At 39.1% G+C, this 15,089-nt stretch overlaps 1 protein-coding gene across 4 annotated transcripts in view; it reads right to left on the bottom strand.

Annotated features, from left to right (window-relative positions):
• Positions 1-15,089, bottom strand: part of FBXL5 (F-box and leucine rich repeat protein 5) — a 251,460-nt gene that overhangs the window by 77,026 nt on the left and 159,345 nt on the right. The window contains exon 10 of one of the 4 annotated variants that reach the window (XR_003854714.1): positions 14,049-14,126. The exons of the other annotated variants lie outside the window; for them this stretch is intronic. The gene's annotated coding sequence lies outside the window, so the exon portion shown is untranslated. The remainder of the gene's footprint in view (positions 1-14,048; positions 14,127-15,089) is intronic. 4 annotated transcript variants of the gene reach the window in all.

Here is a 15,089-nt window from a genome sequence, read left to right as displayed (position 1 = left end):
CAGTAATCAATTCATGTTAGGACTAGTGATTGTAGTACTGAGTGGAAATCATTGGGAAAAAGTAACTGTTTGAGATTCTTTAATAAGCAAATTTTGTAGAATGCTGATTTCATGACAGATGAAATGTGCATAAAGGTATGGTGTGGTTATGAAAAATGAAGACATGGGGTGGAGCACATGCAGAGTTAAGGACAGTAGATAAGTGTACAATCTCAGTTTTTGCTGCGTTGAGAGTGAGGCGATTATGTGTTAACCATGTATTGACTGTCTGTAAGTAGAGGGTTGCTAGGGAAAAAGTGTGTTTCCAAAATGTGTCATATGGGAGGATAAATTGAATGTCATCTGCATATATTTTGTAATTTATATTGAGACTTGATAAGAGGTGGCATAATGGAAGGAGACATATATTAAATAGAACTGCGGAGAGAGCAGATCCCTGTGGGATGCCAGAATTGGTAAAATACCAAGCGGTGCAATGCTGTTTAGATTAATCTATTGTGGACAATGATATATATAAGATCTAAACCAGTTGAGAACTTTGCCATTGATACCTATATTTTTGAGATTGGTACAGAGATTATTATGGTCTTGGGTATCAAAGGCAGCAGAGATGTCAAGAATGAGAATATAATCGTTAGAATCAAAGCCACGGATTAAAGAGGTTTCCGTATTGTGACCTTTCCGGAAACTGTATTAATTTGGGTGTAAGATATTATCCTCAATATATTTGTTCAGTTGGTGTAAAACAACAGATTCAATGATTTTGGCTGGTATGGTTAATGATGCGATTTGACGGTAATTATTTAGTACAGCTGAATTGATGGGTTTTTTCTTGGGGACTGGAAGAACTGAAGTTTTTTTTTAGGTTTGTTGGGAAGATGCCGGAAGACAGGGATAAGTTGATTAAGTGAGTTAAAGGTTAAAGATGGAGAAATTGATTCATGGATGTCTCAGAGTTTACCAGGACATGAATTGTAAGGGTTATTGGAAATTTTTAATCTTTGAGAGAATGTGAATTGTAGTGTCAACTGAAATATTTGAAAATTCAGTCCAGGAGTAGGCAGGTGAGGGTTGGAATGGGTAAATGATCAAATTTTGATGAGAGATTTTGAATTTTGTTTTTGAAATAGTATGCAACACCATTACAAAAAGAATCAGATGGGGGGGGAGGGTTGAGTGGTCATTTTTATTGTAGTTGGTGATTTCACAATATTAAATAATATGTTACTGTTACCATTAACAGCAAATATTTTATTTGCATAAAATGTTTTATTGTAATTAATTTGTTTTTTTGTAGTTGTTTAGGCAGGGATTATAAGCATTTTTCCGCTCAGCGATGGGATTTTTCCTCCAGCGTTGCTCAAGACTGCGCAACGCTGGAGGGATTATGCGCAGGGATTATGCGCAGGGGAAGGTGTTGGAAAAGGCAGTCACTAAAAGATTTTCAGATGCCATAGGTCTGAAGTGTACAAAAGTGCGTGGGTACATGATCGTACAGGACAGAGTTTTATAGGGGCTATTCTATTGCAGTGATTCAATACAGTAGTTAACCAATTTTCAAATTCATTGTCTATCTCTATTTGGGATTCAGGGATTATGCGCAGGGGAAGGTGTTGGAAAAGGCAGTCGCTAAAAGATTCTATGTCTATTTTTGTTCTTTTATGGATTAGATTTGTTTGTAACATCTGAATGTATTTTATGTGATAGAAGGGATCCTTTCAGAGTTATGAGCGAATGGTCAGACCACGGGACTGCAGCAATATTAGCATCAAGAGAGACTAAGGAGGTGTTGTAAACTCCTCAATCGAGGGTTTGGCCGAGTTTATGAGTGGGGTTGTTTATTAGTTGGGTCCAGCCTAGGCCGGAAAAGGTTTAAATAATACCCCAAATCAAGCCCTGAATGCCATCTTCTGACTTTCTGGTTCACAGAAGGTGGTTAACTGACAGGTCACAATGAACTGGTATATAGGCTTATGTGGCTATGAAGGACATCAGTTGACCATTCAGATTGCAAGGTAAGTTTGAACGAGAAAAATGTAGGTAATCTAGTGTAACAACTTTATACAGATATGAATAAAGCAAAGTTGCAAACCTACAACAGGTGCTCTCCATAGAAAGCAGAATAAATCAACCACTCAAGGGGATAAGACACTTAAAGGGATCTTGATTTTTATGTATGCAGACAGAAAATCTTTTCTATTGAAAGTTGTAAGATCTTCTATAGGAATATTTTCTTGATGCTAGAATTACTTTACAAACTGTCTATAGGCAAGGTATAGAAAGGACCAATTCCCTTTCAAGATCTAGGCAATGTGGTATATAAAAGAAAAGATTGCGAGTTCAGGTGGAAAAGATTCTCATTGTACTGAGTAACCAGGGGTGGGAATATTTTCAACTTTATTGGTTTTTGAACAGCTAAGCACAGATAGCAATGAAATCAAATTTGATGTGTCCAAAAAGGGGCCATCAAAATCATTAGGCTCTTTTCTCCTCTTAATTTTTGAATCTTGGCTATGAGAGGAATTGTGGGAAATACATAAAGAAGTCCTTGATTCCATGAGATTGAAAAACTATCCATCACTAGACTACTCTTTTCTGGTATTTTTGAACTGCAGGTGAAAAATAATGTTCAATGGGGCTGTAAAGAGATCTATTTGCAGTGTTCCTAAATTTGAAACAATTATTTGGCTATACATTGGTCCAACAACTATTCGTTCATATGGTTGTAGCTGGTGACTTTACATGTCTGCTATCTGGTTTTGGGTTCCAGTAAGATAGACAGCTATCAAATACATTCTTTAAGAAGATACCCATTTTAAAAATCTTGCAAGTGTTCAGAAGGATGAAAGAGCCTATTCCTTAGTGCACATTAACGTACTACATTGCTATTTGGCTATCTTCTATTAATTAATGTCACTCTCCCTTTTAACCAGGGACTGAACGTGTTTAAATCATTGAAAATTGCTCCACATAAATCAATTAGCATTGAGAATAATTTTTCCTATGGAGACAAAGTTCCCTGAGAACCAAGGTTGTTTAGATGGAATTACCATCCTGAATTGAAGTTATCGATTATTGTGAGCTGAAACTGAGGTTGGTGAAAAAAAACTTTCCTATCTGAGTTATAGGATTCATCCACCAAATTAGAAATTGAAGGTATTGGAAATATGTACTTTGCACAATAACGGCTGTAGATGCTGTGTTCACTGGAACGTTAAATGTCATTGAGTTTGTCTCACGTGGAGATGTGCAAATGATGTAACTATTGCTGCCATATGACCTAGCACTTATATGAAACTTTCCTTTGGATTATTTTGGTGAAGACATGTATTCTGTTGAGGGAGAAATGCTGCTCACTGTGCGGTATGCAGGCAAGCTCCTAAGAAGCCTATTATGTGTGCGAGTTGCATATTGTATTTCAGGAAATTGATGATGAGTCTTATGGACTGAAGCATGTTTATTGTACAAAGAATGGTGGCATGTGCTTCCTGAAGTGTACTGCTAGATATAAGCCAATCGTCCAAAAACTTGGATGCCACAGAGCCTGAAAGTAAGAACCCAATACTGATAATGCTTATTGACTATGGTGAAAAGTAGAAAATTCTTGTCATGCTTGTGGATTGAAATGTGTGTGTAGCCAACTCGTCCAGGGTGGTCAACCAGTTGTTTTCTAAATGAGGGAGAATGATTCCTAGAGTGTTCACCCTGAATTTTCTTTAGATGTTTGTTGAGATCTGAGGTCAAAACTGGATGAAGACCACATGTTTTCTTCAGAATGAGGACATATTTGAAATAGAATCTTGTGTTTCTTTGTGTTATTAGGACTGGCTCCACCATATTTCTTTTAAAGAGGGCTATTAGCTCTTGTTGAAGGAGCTGGAGCTGCTCTGCATTCATGGAGTGATTCTTTGGGGAACTGTTTGGAGGCAAGGTTTAGAAATGTGAACAATATTCCTGATGTATCAAATACCATAACGAACTGAAATGTTGATGCCTTCCCCTCCACTGGAAGGCTTTTCAAATCTAATTTGAGAGCTTTCTTGATATTGAAGACAAAAGCTGGAATTAGATTTTTTGAGGTTACTAAAAAAAAAGAGGTAAGCTTGGTATCTTCTTTGTGAATAGAAATTACTGTCCTTTGTAATGGATGGAATCTAGAGCTTTCCGAAAAAGTGAAAAACCTTGTACTGGCTATGTGAAAGAGATCCCATGCTGCAAGGCAGCATTATTGGTCCCCTAGTTCCATTTATTTAGCTTTCATTAGAGGAAGAACTCAGAACAGGAGGTGGATGGGTTTTGTCTGACTGGTGACATCATCATCCCAAAACACCTGTTAAAGTTAAATAACTGCTTTCTTGGATGACAAGCAGCTTCACCTAGTTGCACAAGTGAGGATCCCTCGCTAAGGGTGGTCAACAAAAAGAGGAAACAAGAACTGACAACAAGCAGGATATATTTGTTATTTTTTTTACCTTTTTTTTTTTTTTTAAACAGGGAAGAGAAGAAGAAAAAGTGCACCTTGGGTTTTTGCTACTAGGGGTATATGGATACAGAAAAACTTTGCCCCAGTGAAGGTAGAACAGATTTGCTACTTGTCTGCCTTATGACCTCCCGAAATAAAATACAGACCAAATACTTCTTCAAAGATAATAGAGCAGGCAAAGGTGTTTTCCTCCATGAAACAACAATCTCACATCTGGCAGCAATTACAATCTGAGACAATTTTAGCTTGCCCAAAGAGATATTAGAAGGATATAAGGATAATAAATTTTAGGATTCAGTACTAACTCAATGTCCATTATCTGTTGAATCAGGCATGTTATCTCTTTCCAATATATCTAGACTGTATCACATGACCATCATTATGGAAAAAGGTACCAGTATGGCCAAATAGACACCAACATGAGCTATCAATTGTAGAATAAATTTTGTGGAGCTTCTCTGGAGTCAAGTCCCACTGTTAAAGTATTTTATATCCATTTTCCACTATAAGGGTAGATAAAGAACTTTTGGCAGTCCAAGTAAAACATTTATCCCAATCCCACTATCTCACCCCTCAGATTTCCTTCTGTAATATGCATAGGTTAAGTGGTTAATTCTGAGGTTTTTTTTAATCTGTGGAGTGTTTAGAGCAGAGAGCTTCAAATGTAGACAAACCATGTGACACCTCTAATCAAATAGTCTTGTTCATCAAGAAATTACATACTTGTATGTAATTGTGGAATAATTTTGAAATGCTGAACAGTTAACATTTTCCCCCGTCTCTGCTAGAGACCTCTGAAATAAGTCTCTCAGTGACAATCTCCAGCAGTTTCTTTAATCCACAGCTAATGACTTTGGAAAAACAACTTCATAATGGCAGTATTTTGGTGGTACCAAACTTTTTCCACTTTACAATGATGGCCCTGACAGTGTTCCAAGGGATATTCTAATAGACAGAAATTTTTCTTACCGCTTTCCCCTTTGAATAACATTCTGGAGTTCTTTCAGAAGCATCTTGTTCAACATGTTTTGACATTTGCTTCAAATTCAAGTCATACAACAGGAACAGCTTGATTCTTAAGAACATAAGACTTGTCACGCTTGGTCAGACCAAGGTCCACTGAGCCCAGCAACCTGTCTCTGACAGTGGCCAATCCAGGTCACAAGTACTTGGAAGATTCCATAAAGTAGATCTAATTTCTATTATTCACTCCTAGGGATAACAGCTTTTAGTTTACCTGGCTAAATGTATTATGAACCTTTCCTCCAGGAACTTCATTAAGGAGTATGTGAATCTGCTCAACTACTGTGAGTGGACACAGGGGCCGATGCAATAATCTTCGCTTCATGCAATATGTAAATTAGGGGGTCACGCTAGGAAGGAGGCGCTAGGGTCACTTGCGCAACCGTAGCTCTTCCTTGCTAACACGACCCGCCACGGCTGCTGGTTATGAAGACCGACGCCGGTAAACTCGGCGTTGGTTTTCATAACCTGCCTGTCTGCCAGTAATGAAAATGGCCACACAGATAGGCTCTATTTAAATTATGAGCTTTGATAAAGCAATTCTTTTGAACTAGAGCTAATTTGGATTTGATATGACAGAGTGTAAAAATGTCTTTTATACAAAAAAGACATTTCTTTTTATTCTTTACTTTTAGAATATTTGTATAATTATTCATTCTGAATGAAAGTGTAGAGTATGTTGTGCAGATCAGTGAAAAACTCCTACTTTAATGCATTTTGATTTGTAATTTTTAGATACCAGAATGTGAAGGGTATGAAGAATTTTACAAGGCACTGTACAGCTACCAGTACTCCATCAGTAAGCGGAAGACAGAAATAAAAGCATGTTATATTGATTACACAGAAATTGGACATAATTAATCATCTGGAGAAAGGAGAAAACAGAAGCAGGTTGATGCATGAATTCAACATCTGTTCATCTACATATTTTTCAAGCAGTGTGCCTTCAGACATGATGAGATGTTCCACAGGAAAAAAAATTACACTGCTATTTAATGTTCAGATCTAGACCAGCACCTGGACTCTGCTCTCAGCACCTCACAGCAACAAGATCATCAATGGTGGCTCAAACATGCAAGAGCTACTTTCTGAGAACAAATGTAATCAACGGGCGCGGAGACTTATGGATAAATGGGTGATAGGTAAATTGATGGGGTGATCTAGCTATTGGTTTTTTTGGAAGAATTTGAGCCTCTTTCTTTATTAGTACTTAAACCGTTATTTAAGATCTATTAAGGCTTCATATTTTATGCTTGACCAATGTCCTTAGCTTATTCTAAGCTTGCCTGATAAGGCTCTGGTGGGGCTCTTGAATTTGGTGAATTCATCTCTGAAGGCAGGAACTGTACCTGCTGTTTGGAAGAAAGGAGTAATCTCTCCAACTGTAAAGAATTCTAAGTTGGAGCCTGCAGCTTTGGTATTATAGGCCTGTATGTATTCTGTTACCAGATTTATCAAGTGCTTTTGATTTAGTTGATCATGCTATGTTGACTAAGATGTCGTGAGCTGGGAATGGGAGGAAAGGTATTGTGATGGATTTCTTTTTTTTTTTATATATATATAAACAGGACAGATAGTATATAATTGTGATTCAAGGAGATAAATCTGAAACTAAAAAATTTTCACAGGAAGTTCCACAGGGTTCTTCTTTATCCCCTTTACTTTTTAACATCTATTTGTCCCCGTTAGATGCTTATTTTCATTATATTTGGTTTATGCTACATATATCTATGCGGATGATATTCTGTTTGTAGTCCCTTTGGGTTGAGACCTGTCTGGCACTATTTATTTATTTATTTATTTAATACTTCTTATATCCTGCCTATAGCGAAGCAATTGTGCTAATATTCGGGTTAACAGGTGTCTAAAGTGGATGAATGATTGGCTAAAGACAAATAAATGCAAGTAAAAGTTGCTGCAACTTGAGTTGGGGGTTGCAGACTGCAAAGAAGGGAGATTGCTGGGGGTTATACTGGATTCACAGTTGGCAACTGATAAATAGATTGCCTTGATGACAAAGAAAGCTTCTTTGAGCTTAAGACTAGTTAAACAACTGAAACCTTTTTTTGCAATTGGATGCACTGAAAAAGTTTATTATGCTTTACTGTTGTCAGAACTCGATTACTGTAACGCACTTTATCAGGGGACTCTATAGCAGATTGCAGAGTATTCAGACTGTGGCAGCATGGATACTAACTGGTAATTCTTGGCAAACTCCAGCAATACCATTGTTATTCCAATTATATTGGCTACCTATTTCTTTGTGCTACCAATTTAAACGCTTTGTGCTAGGTTTTTAAGATTCTGAGAGGTTAATTGTCCACTGCATTTGAAGGGGCGATTACAGTGGTATAAAAGTGTGTTATTCAAACTAATCAAAGTCTTTATTAAAACTGTCATCAGTAAAGGCATTTCAGCATGCAAGGTTGCAAAACAGGGCTATTTCTACTGCTCCGCCTAGTCTTTGGAATCCTCCCCCCTCTGGCACTTAGAGAGAAAGATAATTTATTGCGATTCCGAAAGGGCATGAAGACTTGGTTGATATCTAGTATAAAGTGATGGGTGCAGATGAATTTTAAAGCAGTTTAATTATGCAAAGTTGTTATAGTTTGGGGATTTAAGTATGTGTGTTTTGTTTTAACTATTTTATATTTTGCTTTATGTATTTTATATATGATTTTTTTAATATTTTGTACATCGCTTTTGATGATTTTATCTGGAAAGCAGTTGATAAATTAAATCAAATCATGCATGTTTCTTCTTCCTAGCTACAGCATAAGCCTGGTTGTTTACCAAAGTCTTTCAAGACACACAATGACACTCCTGTATCACCCCCATCACTCCTTTTTTACAGAGCCATACCATTCTTGGTTATCTCAGCCGTGATCACCTGTGCATTCCTCTATTATCTTTACGCTTATTATGTTATGTGAATTTTATGTTCTTAACTGTACTGCTATCTCACTTTTATCACAATGTTTGTACCACGTTTTTAAGATTGTCAACTAGATTGAAACTTGTAAACCATTGTGATGGCAAAACCGAATGACGGTATATAAAACAACAAATAAATAAATAAGCAAGCCCTGGAGTGTGGTCATTTATATGCAGCATGCAAAACATGGATAGCAGAATTCCACTTTGTGAAGCACACAGAATGCACATAGCATCTTTCCCCTCCTAAGTCTCCCTCTTTGAGTCCTCCCACCCACTATTTTATCCCCCAGCAGAGTGTGAGAGACAGCATCCATGAAGGGCTGGATCTGACTCAGAGTGTTGAGAGGAACATTAGCAATAGAAAAGTTCTGACAATCACATCTGGCAAGCCAAGGTAACTGAGCCAGCTGCCTGTATCACACCAACTTTTCACTTGTCCTGCATTTGTGTATAGAGGGAACTGGCCCATTAGGATGAGTTCAAATGTGTCTCCACTCTGTTTTGGAATTCGGAAAAGGCACTAGTGGGTCTTTGTGCTTTCCTAACTTTACTTTTGACTATACGAGTCCTCTCTATGTCCGTCCTGCCTGACTCATGAAGGTTGGTGTGCCACACATTTTTATTAATGTATGCGTGCCCTAGACTTTAAAAGTTTGGGAAACACAGAGTTTCTTTATGATCTAAGTACAATTGCATTTTTGTTCTATGGAGATATGCAATGGTAAGTTCAATAACTTTGTTAAAACAAGTAGAACAGAGCTAGTGAGAGTCACCTGATAATGAGCTAGTAGGCCATCACTGATTGTATAAGAATCAACTAGTATGGCATATCCTGCTTCACTCTTCAGTATGTTTGCCTGTGTGAATGGTAAACATTATAAAGACAGCAGGATCTCAGTTACACTCATGTCCTGCATTTTTACAGGAATGTTCTTGGGTGTGATCATAATTTTTTTTTAGGGGGGGGGAGGCAGCAAGAAGGAGAGAGAGGTAACACCATGGACAGTAGAAAGAGAACAGTAGATGGGAGAAGGTACAGGCAGATTGGGCATTGGAATAGACTGAAAAAGGACCTGTGATTGGGATAGGGGTTTGAGAAAAAATAGAGGGGTACCTGGATTTGGGAGAAAGGAATCCTGGAAGATAATGGAGGAGGAAGGGGGTTGAGGGAATAGAGGGGAAAGGAGGAAGAAGAACAGGGAAAAGGAAAGCAGGCAGGAAAATGAGAAGGTCAAAACCAAAAGTAGACAGAAGAATTGAAGGAAGAGCAAGTATAGCAAGTTTGCTCACTTTAAACAAGGCTCTCCGTAGAGAGCAAGATAAATCAGCCATATCACGAGTGATATTATCTAATGACACTAAAACAGTCCCAGCTCTCAGAGCTCAGATAAAATGTTTCTGTGCATGTGTGGGAGCTCCCATGCTCAGTCACTACCTCATAAGTCCCTTAATCTTTTCAGATATAAAGCTTTAGTGATCTAGTCTATTCTCCAGGGAGGCATATGGGTATTAAGCATGGCTGAAACATCAAGTTGTCGATGGAGAATCCTATTCTGTCAACAAGCAGCCATAATGCATGGAGTCCCAAGATGAGAGATGCATAGCAGAGCATCTAGTCAGTCAATTCAGTGGAGTGGACTGGTACTGGGTGAACAGGCTGCGCAGAACTGCTTGTCCAAAATTACTGTCTCTGACATGCTGACCAAAGAGTAGAGTGATATAAAAGTGTGAACAGACAACCAAGCATAAGCTTTGCATATGTCTTCAACAGAAGTGCTTGTGAAATGAGCCGCTGAAGCTACCGTGGCTCTCACTTGAGCTTTGACAGAGCATAAAAGTACACTATACAGTCTGCTAGCCTATTAGAGTTCTTTTGGCAATTGCCTCCAATTTATTGGGATCAAAGGACATGAACGGTTAAGAAATTTGATGGTAAAATCAAGTTTTCCTCAAAAAACAGACCAGGGCTCTTGTGCAGGAATATATGTTCCCTCTACAGGCTCCCCTTTTCGCAGCACATACAGTATAAAGTGGTGGTTATGCATAATCTGAAACAATTTATCTTTACCTTGGATCTCCTCTACACTTAGATCCTCCAATCAAGGCCTTCTAAATATCCCCTCAAAGGCTGCCTTTCTTAAAACTACAGAGTGGGCATTTTCAACTGCAGGCCCTATTGTGTGGAATTCTCTCCCAGTTGTTATCCAGAGTATAAAAGAACTGTAAAGCCTTTAAGAACTCTTAAGACGCATTTGTTTTAAGCAGGTGTACAGTAACGCAATGTAATCCAAAACCGCTTGCCTTTTTTTTTTTTTTTTTAATTGTGATGTAATTTTATTTTTATGTTTTTATTTTATTAATGTCATCATGTTGCTTGCTGTATATTTTATGGATTTTGTATCCTGCCCTGAACTATGGAGTGGCGGGTAACATTTAAAATAAATAAAAAATAAGGAATGAACAGCCCATTCTCCTTTGTGTGCATGTAATCTCAGAAAGAAAGTTAGCAGCACAACAGCTTAATTAATATGGAATGCAGATACCACATTCAGAAGGAACTTAGGTTGAGTTCATAGAAAGATTCTGTTATGAAAGAACTATAGGTATGGCAAATAGGAAACTACAGATTGTAATTTGCTTTACTCTTTGTGCCGAGGTGACAGCTACAAGAAACACCACCTTCCAGGTGAAAAACTTGAATTTCACTGATTGAAAAGATTTAAATGGTCGTTTCATGAGTTGAATCAAGACCACACTGAAGTCCCAAGTCACTAGAAGTTTATTAATCGGAGGCCTGAAGTTCCACAATCTTTTCATTAACTTGATTCTAAAGGGTGGAGAGAAATTGGAGTCCCAGCCACCTACTGATGTAACACTACAATAGCACTAAGGTGTACTTTAACTGAAGAGGTGCTGAGGCCTGAGGACAATGGGGACAACAGATACTGAAGCAAGTACCTCAGATCACAAGAGAAGAAGGGATCCAACTACTGGTCCCGCAACACATAGTAAATTTCTTCTACTTGAAACTGTAGGATTTTCTGATTGAAGGTTTCCTGACTGAAATCAGTATGCTTCACCTCAATAGGAAGGCGTAAGATGGGACAATTACTATACATCTATTCTGTAAGGGTTAACAATAGCAGGTTCAGATAGCAGTCTCCCAGTCTCCTGGATGATGAGTACCTGCCAAGGGAATAAGAGGCTGAGCTGACTGATGGAGGATGGACGGATGCCACATTTGTACTGGCCAAGCCAGGCTATGAGGGATTACCCTTGCCTTAACCTGAAGGATCTTCTGGACTGTTCTGGCAACAAAAGGAATTGGTGGGTTGGCATAGAATAGACCAACACTCCAGTTTAGCATAAAAGCCTTGGGAACTAATTGGTAGTTACCTGGATGTATGGAGCAGAACTTCGAGCTTGCAATTGCCCTCCAAGTTGAACAGGTCAAACTGGTGCTCCCCAATGATGGAAAGAGTTGTTCAAAACCTCTTGGTCCAATGAACACTTGTTCAGTTGTAGAACTCTGCTGAGATGGTCAGTGTATTCTGGATTCCCAGTAGGTAGGTCATCTGTAGATAAGTACTGTGACAATAGGCCCACGACCAGAATCAAAGAGCTTCATTGTGGAGAGCATATGAGCCCATGCCTCGATTGTTTACACAGAATATGGCCATCTGGTTGCCTGTCTGGATCAAGATTCTCTTGCCTGAGAGCAGGTGGGAGAAAGTTCTTGGGAGTATAATGGGTGGTTTATAGTTAACTCTCCACTAGGGACCATATCTCTTGGGTCCCTGCTGCACCAGTGTGTGCTCCCCACCCTTTGACAGAGGCATCAATAGACAGGGTCACTTGATGTGCTGGGAGCACAGTTAAAGACTCACCATCAGAACTTCTGGACTGATTCACCACTTGAGGGATATTCGCATCCCAGTTACTGAGATTTGGTGGGATAATGGTTGGACCAATTGATCCAACTGGTCTTGGAGGGTCCAAGACCTTGCATGTGCAGATAAGTCAGAGGAACCACATGCATGTGCCTACAAGAACAAGGATACACTTTCCTGATGTACAGTCTTGAGGTAGAAGGGACCTCACCAGGCAACTCCAGCTGTTTCGACAGAAGAAACCCCTTCCTCCTGAAGTGAGTTTATCCAGGCTTCTATGAACTGTGTCATTTGGCACGGAACCAAATTGGACTTTGAAAAATTGACCAGGAAACCCAGGGACCAGAGAAGCTGAATGTTCTGCTGAGGATGCCCGCCAGAGACACAGCCATCGTCAACCAATCATCCAGATATGGGAACATGCAGACATCCTGCCAATGAATCTGTGCAGCTACAACTGCAAGATACTTTGTGAACACTGTCAGATCCACCAAGAAGCTGAATCCAAAAATCTTGTACTGATAGTGTATACCCTTCGTCATGAACCTGAGGAACTTTCAATAGGCAGGATGAATGGAAAAGTGTGCATAAGTGTTTTTCAGATCCAGTACACATCAAATCCCCTCAGATGGACAGAATTCATCTTAAACCTCTCTCGAACCAACAATCTGTTTATTTTTCACAAATCCAGAATGGACTTCAATCGCCCTGACTTCTGGAGGATTAAGAAGTACTCTTCCTCATATCCCTCTGACAGCTCCGACCCTGCAACACACAGTTCCCTTAACCCCTACCTATTCTCGGAACTGCATGCTGCTTATGCTATTTCCCTTCTTACTGTAAATATTTGCATACTGTATATAACTTGAATTGTAGGACAAACTTTTACATAGCTAATGCTCCTAATTTTAGTTCTCAACTGGTTAATTACCATTTCCCTGTAAAGCCATTCGCTGCATAGTTCTATATAAATGCCCTCTTCATTTTATCTCTTTGACAGTGCCTTACCCTCAACACACCCTTCCCTTAAACCCAACCCATCCTTAGAAATGCTTATGCTATGTCCTTTTACTGTAAATGTTTTGATACTATATATACACACCCTGAATTGTTTGACAAGCTTCTCACTCAGTTCCTGTTCTAAATTTTAGTTCTTAGCTGTTTAAATTCCAGTTCCCTGTAAAGCCTTTTGCTCCTTTTTGTTCTGTGTAAACCGATGTGATGTTCCCAACGAATGTCTATCTATAAAAAAAAAATGTTAAATAAATAAATAAATAAAATAAATAGTAGAAACAGAACCCCTGGCCTCATTCCCAAAAAGGAATAAGCTCCATCGGCTTCTGCTAAAGAGAGGTTTCTTCCAGCTGTAGTTGAGTTGATTGAGAGGGTCAGAACTGAAAACTGATCTCTGTTGTGCCAGAGGTGGGTGACAGAAGCATATGCCACAATTTTCAGAACATACTTGTCCTTGGTGATATAGATCCACACCAGAAGAATAATCTGGACTCCTCCATCCAACAGAAAGGACAGGCCTCAAGGTCATCAAAAACTGGCCCCAGGCTTAGGTTGCAATTGCTGCTGAGCTTTTGGCAGTCAGTTCTCCCTTTATTGTACCCTAGCAGGTAATTGCTGCAGCGGAGTCGGAGCAACTCACTGTCATGGAAAAGGACTGAAGGGCCACCTCTGGAGAAATGGACATTTGTAGAAGTACTGACCTCTGGCAGCAGCAGGATGATCTCCCGCTCCTGGAGAAGACTGCAGAGTGGAGTGATGCTCCTTAAGTCCATTGTGTCCTAAGAACATAAGAAATTGCCATACTGGGTTAGACCAAGGGTCCATCCTGTTTCCAACAGTGGCCAATCCAGGCTACAAGTACCTGGCAAGTACCCAAAAACTAAGTATATCCCATGCTACTGATGCTAGTAATAGCAGTGGCTATTTTCTAAGTCAACTTGATTAATACTAGGCAATGGACTTCTCCTCCAAGAATTTATCCAAACCTTTTTTAAACCCAGCTACACTAACTGCACTAACCACGTCCTCTGGCAACAAATTCCAGAACTTAATTGTGAATTGAGTAAAAAAGAATTGTCTCCGATTAGCTTTAAATGTGCTACTCGCTAATTTCATGGAGTGCCCCCTAGTCCTTCTATTATCTGAAAGAGTAAATAATTGATTCACATTTACCCGTGCTACACCGCTCATGATTTTAAAGACCTCTATCATATCCCCCCTCAGCCATCTCTTCTCCAAGCTGAACAGCCCTAACCTCTTTAAGCCTTTCCTCATAGGGGAGCTGTTTCATCCCCTTTATCATTTTGGTCACACTTCTCTGTACCTTCTCCATTGCAACTATATCTTTTTTGAGATGCGACGACCAAAACTGTACACAGTACTCAAGGTGCCGTCTCACCATGGAGTGACACAGAGGCATGATGACATTTTCTGTTTTTTTTCACCATTCCCTTTCTAATAATTCCTAATATTGTTTGCTTTTTTGACTGCTGCAGCACACTGAGCCAATGATTTCAATGTATTATCCATAATGACGCCTAGATCTTTCCTGGGTGGCAACTCCTAATATGGAACCTAACATCGTGTAACTACAGCATGGATTATTTTTCCCTATATGCATCACCTTGCACTTGTCCACATTAAATTTCATCTGCCATATGAATGCCCAATCTTCCAGTCTCGCAAGGTCCTCCTGTAATTTACAACAATCAGCTTGTGATTTAACTACTCTGAACAATTTT

The sequence above is a fragment of the Rhinatrema bivittatum genome, chromosome 1 (assembly GCF_901001135.1).
Source record: "Rhinatrema bivittatum chromosome 1, aRhiBiv1.1, whole genome shotgun sequence".
NCBI lineage: Eukaryota > Metazoa > Chordata > Amphibia > Gymnophiona > Rhinatrematidae > Rhinatrema > Rhinatrema bivittatum.
Note: the sequence above shows the minus strand (reverse complement) of the source record. Positions and strands in the feature narration are given on the sequence as shown.